Source organism: Fukomys damarensis, unplaced genomic scaffold (genome assembly GCF_012274545.1).
Source record: "Fukomys damarensis isolate Sample0158 unplaced genomic scaffold, DMR_v1.0_HiC HiC_scaffold_12, whole genome shotgun sequence".
NCBI classification, from domain to species: domain Eukaryota; kingdom Metazoa; phylum Chordata; class Mammalia; order Rodentia; family Bathyergidae; genus Fukomys; species Fukomys damarensis.
This window is the reverse complement of record NW_022900924.1, coordinates 1,085,805-1,091,712: the sequence shown is the minus strand read 5'-3', so window position 1 is coordinate 1,091,712 and position 5,908 is coordinate 1,085,805. Positions and strand designations below refer to the sequence as shown.

The window sequence follows — 5,908 nt, the reverse complement described above, 5'->3', positions numbered from 1 at the left end:
TTTTTTTTTTTTTTTTTTTTTTTTTCATCCATGACTTCAACCACAACTACATCTTTTTGTGATTACTAGTAGTCCAGAAATACGGATGCTATCCTGGGGCATCCCTGCCCCTCAGTACCGCAGCTAGGAAGCACAGAGCCAGTTATAACCCCCAGGGGCCGATCAGCAAATTGTATCATATCCGTGCAATGAAATCTACTCAACAATAAAAAGAAGTGACCTGTTGTTACATGCTGTGACATGGACAAACTTCAAAAACATGCTAAGTAAAAGAACACAGGTATAAAAGAACTCATTCGTGTGATTCCATTTATATAAAATGCCCACAAAAGAAAAATCTACAGAGATGGGAAGTTGATGAGTGGTAGCCTGGGGTTAGGGTGGGAGGAGGCTTAACAGTTAGTGGTATGAAGGATCTGATTGGGGCAACCGAATGTTCTACGGATGATTGCACAACCTGGTAGTTTACCAAAAACCACTGAACTGTACACTGGGAATGGGGTGTAAACTATGTCATCTCCCTGAAGCTGACCTCCCCAAAAAAGATCGAATTACTGGTATATGCACAAAGATGAACCTCAAAAACATTATGGTGCACCTAAGAAGCCACACAGAGAAGATTCTACACTTAGAACTCTCTGGAAAAATGGGCTGGGCTTTAGCTCAGCGGTGTGGCCGCCTGCCTCGCAAGCGCAAGGTCCCGAGTTCGATCCCTGGTACCAAAAAAAAAAAAAAGAAAAAGCAACCTATCCATGGTCACAGAAAGCAGATCAGTGATTTTCTGGAAGCCGGCCTGGCAGTGAATTGACAGGAGAGGACACGGGGGAACACTTTCACATGACAGAAACATTCTTCGTCTTGCTTATGATAATGCCTACACAGCTATATATATAGGTCTGTCACAAATCACTGAAATGTATACTTAACACAGGTACATTTTCTTCTATAGAAATGGTACCTCCATGAGGTTCCTTGTTCCGCACTTGTTTAAATGTGATGAAACGGGCCAGAACCAAGAAGCACCAGATTTAAAAGGAGCCCCACAGTCCCCCATCTGGGCTCTCACTAGACCACGCTGATGCCCCCCCTTCAAGCCAAGCTCGGGGAAACGGTGCTTGACGGACTGGGACCAGACGGTCCTCTGGGAGCTCTCCTACCTCTAACATCCGCGAGGCCTCAGCGTGTTGGACGTGGAGGGGACCTGATCACATAGCGTGAAGCTGGCCTCTGCGGCCCAGGCGCACACAGAGAGGAAAGAGAAGCAGCACAACTGTTCCGGTGCCTCTTCAGCTGCACGAACTTGTCCGGAGGCACCCGCTGAGCAGGGCCGTCCCTGCAGCTGTCACGGAGAGAAAGACAGGAGAGAGGGAGTAAATACCCGATAATGGGTGGGGGAGAAGGACGCAGGCGCCTGGCTCAAATCGTGTCCCTTGCCAAAGCGGACCTCCTCTCCTCCCCCACAGGGGCCGCAAGCAAAACCGGAAGCCGGAAGGGATTCTGGCCCGTCAAGGCCAAGCATCCTGAAGAACTGGAAAGGACCTGGGATCCGCAGTGTGGATTCTACCAGCTAGCTCTGAGCCACTCTGAGCCTCGGTCTTCTCATCCACAAAACGGGGATCAGGACAGCGCCTACCTCCCGAGGCTCCTGCAAGGATGGATTAAGACGCTCAGTGTTCTCTACGAGCTTGAGTTCTGCTCTATTGTCTTCCTTGTCACCACCCTCGCTGGCCACGCTACTCACTAACACTGTGCACGGGACGTTATCTCTCCCCTTAAACAGCCCACGACATTCCTGGTAGCAAAAAGAGCAACCAGAAAAGCACTCGCAGGCTGCCTTTTAGGATCTCTTTAGGTTTTTGTCTTTCTCGCTGAGTCTGGGATATAAGGGCAGGCGACACTGGTCTAACACTGGCCTACACAGCGTCAGATGCTCTGGTGCCCTGCAGATGGGAGGAGCTCCAGGGAACGACAGGCCTCACAGGGGCCTTGATCAGAAACCAGGGCTGCTTCTACCACGGAGGACAGGCTGCCACTCCTCACAAATCTGAACACTGCAGCCCCCAAAGAGGAGATCTGAAATTCAGTTCTCCTCCAAATAGATAGGAAGGAGGAAGGAGAGCAAAACGGAGGAAAAGGGAGCTGAGCCAATGTTTACTGAGAACAGACGCTGCTAGCCAGGGACAGTGATGACTTGGGTTTTATTAGACCCATTTTACAGAGGAGGAGACTGAGGCTTGGAGGAACGTGCCTTGCTCTCGGGCCACCCAGCTAGAAAACAGTGCAATCAAGACGAACAGGCCTGTCGGACTCCAAAGGGCTGGAAGACTTAGTTCCAATATGGAAGTGGGGATTAAACGAGGAGACTTGGTGGAGGTAATATATAAACCACAAACTTGGTGGCCGCCACCTTCCCACACCAAGAGGGAACTGGCCCCAGACAGCTAAACCAGCTCTCTTCAGTATTCCGGTTGCTTTCATGGTCTCGAGGCAACTGATTAAGTTTCCTTTTAGGAAAGAGGTGCCCCAGACTAGACGTTACATGTTTCAGAGACAGGCTCAAACCCTGACTCTACAGCTAATTGCTGTGTGACCCTGAGCTGCTCACTTCACTGCTCTGAGCCTCAGCTGCTCATCTGCGGCACCCACCTGGAAGCCTTACCCTGAGGTGTCCATGAGGCAGCACCCAGCAAGAACCTGGGTAGACAAGGACTCAGAGTACCTGGGTTGGTTCCCATTCACGCCTACTCCACCCCACCCCAGCCCCAGCACAACAGCCCAGCCCCTCCCTCCCTTCCCAGATGTGCCCAGTCCCTTCCCAGGGGCCCACCTGGCACCATGAGGGAGAGGGGACACCTGCCTCCTGCCATCCCATCGGCTGGTACCGGGATGGGGAGGCAGCTGTCACCCTCACCCAGGCTGCACCTCAGCCTCTGAGAATCTTTCCCTATTGTTCTACAGAGCTCCAGTGACAGATGAGCTGGGCCTCAGAGGCAGGGGAGGGTCCCCAGGACAAAGGCCCAGCCTCTGAGTAATTCGCCAGCCCATTGGGCCCGCACAATGGACCCAATGCCCCAGAAACCCTCTGAGCAAACAGCCCAGGATCACCAGAGGCCACGCCCACAGCAGAGGGGAAACAGCGAATAGCAGGCCGGCCCACTACAGGTACACAGGGCAGCAGCTGCCTCCCTCAGCACCTGTGGGGTCAGGTTCTTTGCACACTCCGGTGCCGGAGTCACGGTTCCCATGGTGGACATGGGGAGACTGAGGCTCGGGAAGGAAAATGTCTTCCCTCCTGAAACGCACAGGCCGGGAGAAGGGCTTGCACACAGCGTTGAGACCCTCCCTCCCCTCTCTCTCCACCAAGCTGCTGTGCTGGACGGGTGCATTCACAGGAACGCCTGTCCCAGGAGCGAGCATGGGGAAGTCGTCGGGAAAAGGGAACTTGAAGTGAAAATTTCAAGGGGAAGAGAGAAAGCAACAGGCGAGGTGTAGCTACAAGAAACTGGCTGTGTCCACAATATTCACCCCCTCGGTACTGGGGGGTGAACCTGGGGCCTCAGCACTGACCTACATCCCCAGCAGTTTTGTGGGGTGTTTTTTGTTAACCTTTTAAATTCTGAGGCAGGTTGCACTAAGTCACTTAGTTGTCCAGATGGGATCCTTCTGCCTCAGCCTCCCAGAGTGATGCGATTACAGCTATCCACTACCACACCCAACTCCTGATGTAACTTTTTAAAGCAGGATATATACAGCATAATTTCACTTATCACTTTCAGTAATAAAACTATACCAGAGGAAAACACATAAAATTACTTGTATTTTTGGCTTTTCCCAATCTTCTACAATTATCATGCATTGTATTAAAATGTTTTTTTAATCACTAAAAATTATATTGCTCTCATTTTTTAATGCAGGCACAAAGAGTGATTCTCCTGAAGCTGGTGGTAAAGGCCCCTGATTCCTCTTTGGGACTCTGAAGACTTGAGGTGCCATTTGCAAGAGGAGGGGAGACAGGCTAACATGACAGTAAGAAAGATGCAGGGTAAGGACCGGTCTTATGGCAAAAGTCATGATGATAGAACAGGCAGACACCAGGGGGTTGGGGGCACAAAACCTTTCCACTGGAAATCAACCCTTATATCACCCAGAACTAGGGGTTGGCAAAGCGCCCCGGGGAAATGGTTCTCCCAGGCTGCAGCTCTGCAGGGGAGTGTGGCGGGGGCGAGTCTGACCACTTGTCATGGGGGGGGGTGGAGTAAACCTCCGGAGGCCCAGCCCGACCCCAAATCTGCTGACGCATCCCCATGGCCACGTGGCCCGGACATCTGCGTACGGAAGCCACGCCCCCCAGTCCGCGAACCGCGGCGCTCAGGTTTCCCTGTCTGTCAAGTGGAATTACTCATCCCTTCCCTGCGTCTTCCGCCTCCCCAGGCGACCGCGACGCGCCCAGGTGCTCCCAAACCAGAATGCTCTTAGGGACGCCAGGCGCTGTGCTCAGGGCTGCGCTCCGGCCGAGGCTGGCACCGAGACAAACAAAGCCGCGGCCCTCGCGGCCCCTCCCGGCCTCCCTCCTGCCCACCCTCCCGTAGCAGGTGGGGGCTTTCTCATCGCCGCCGCCCCACGGTGGGATGTGCGTGCCAGCAACCCCGGGCACGCTGCGGCCTCGGATCTGCAGCCTGGGGGTGGGGCACCCGGGACCCTGGGGGAAACGGGGTCCCTAGCCTAGCGTCCTCCCGGGAGGAGAGTTGAGGATTAGTCCTCTCCCTCATCAATTCCCAGCTTCTAGAGAGTGCACCAGAGCTGGGGAGAGGAGCGGGGCGCGATCCGAGCTGGTGGGCTCCGAGGTCTTCCCAGAACCTTTCGGATACGCAACGTGGGCTTCAGAGTCGGTCACGACTGCACTCACAGACACTGGCTGTGTGACCTTGGCCGGGTCGCTAACCCTCTCTGGATCTCCATCTCCTCCTGGGTAAAACTGGCTTCTCGCGGCCCCTGGGACTGTCTGGTAAAGCGCGCAGGGCACTAAGCCGTCCCTGGCACTGAAGCCGCCTGGGCTGATGAATTACCTTCATCATGGACAATGTCGTTCTTTTCTACAGGGCTGGTTTCCGACTCTGGCCTCTGGGAACCACACTAGACCCGGAACAGCTGGGGTTTGAGTCCCCGAAGGGAAGAACCGAACGGGGGAGGGGGCGTCTGTGCATGGGGGAGGGGAGCGCCAGGACCCCACCCTCCAGTGCCAGGACCTCTGGGGCTCAGTCCCTGGCTCGGTCAGTTCTCCGCTAACCCGGTTGGCCCAGAAAGGTCTGGGGCTCCCCACCGTCATGGCGCGGGGAAGGGAAGGGTCTTTGTTCCCCCTCAGGTCGGGACTGCAAGGCCCCCGCCCGCCCTGGACTCCCTGCCGCCCCGCCCCGTCCTGTCCCCTCGTCCGTCCGGCCGGAGTCGGGGCTGCTTGTGACAAGTGCGGGCTGGGCCACGCGGGGCTCTTCCCTGAGCCGTGCCCCGGGACACTGGGACCTACCGTCGTCGCCAACCTCGGAGAAATGGGCTGCTCCCGCGCGGGCACAAGGATGCTGGAGAGCCGGGGCTGTGAGGACGGGGCCGTGGCTCCCCTCGGGTCCGCGGTCCTGCGGCCGGAGTGCGGAGGGCTCTTTGTGCCCCGGCTCCCAGCGCAGAACTGGGGGAGCCCCTGCAAGCGCCTCCCCTCGCAAACTCCTCCCCGCACTCGTCCGCAGCCTCCCTCCCTCTGGTCCCCAGCGCAGCCGGCGTCGTCTTTGTAGCTGCTGCAGCGCCCATGAAATTTTAATGCGGGAGCGGCTGGCGGGAGGGTGGCGGCGCCCCACCCCGGCCCTCGCCTCTGCCCTCCTCCCGCCTCCCTGAACCCCCGCACCCCCACACCACTTCTTCG

At 56.1% G+C, this 5,908-nt stretch overlaps 1 long non-coding RNA gene across 2 annotated transcripts in view; it reads right to left on the bottom strand.

Moving 5' to 3' along the window:
• LOC104848016 overlaps nt 1–5,844 on the bottom strand; it is a 13,797-nt gene extending 7,953 nt beyond the window's left edge. For both annotated transcript variants that reach the window (XR_776275.3, XR_004516747.1), the window contains exons 1-2: nt 5,522–5,844; nt 1,158–1,339 (exon numbers count right to left, since the gene is read on the bottom strand). This is a non-coding gene — a long non-coding RNA (uncharacterized LOC104848016). The remainder of the gene's footprint in view (nt 1–1,157; nt 1,340–5,521) is intronic.
• Nucleotides 5,845–5,908: the final 64 nt, after the last annotated feature.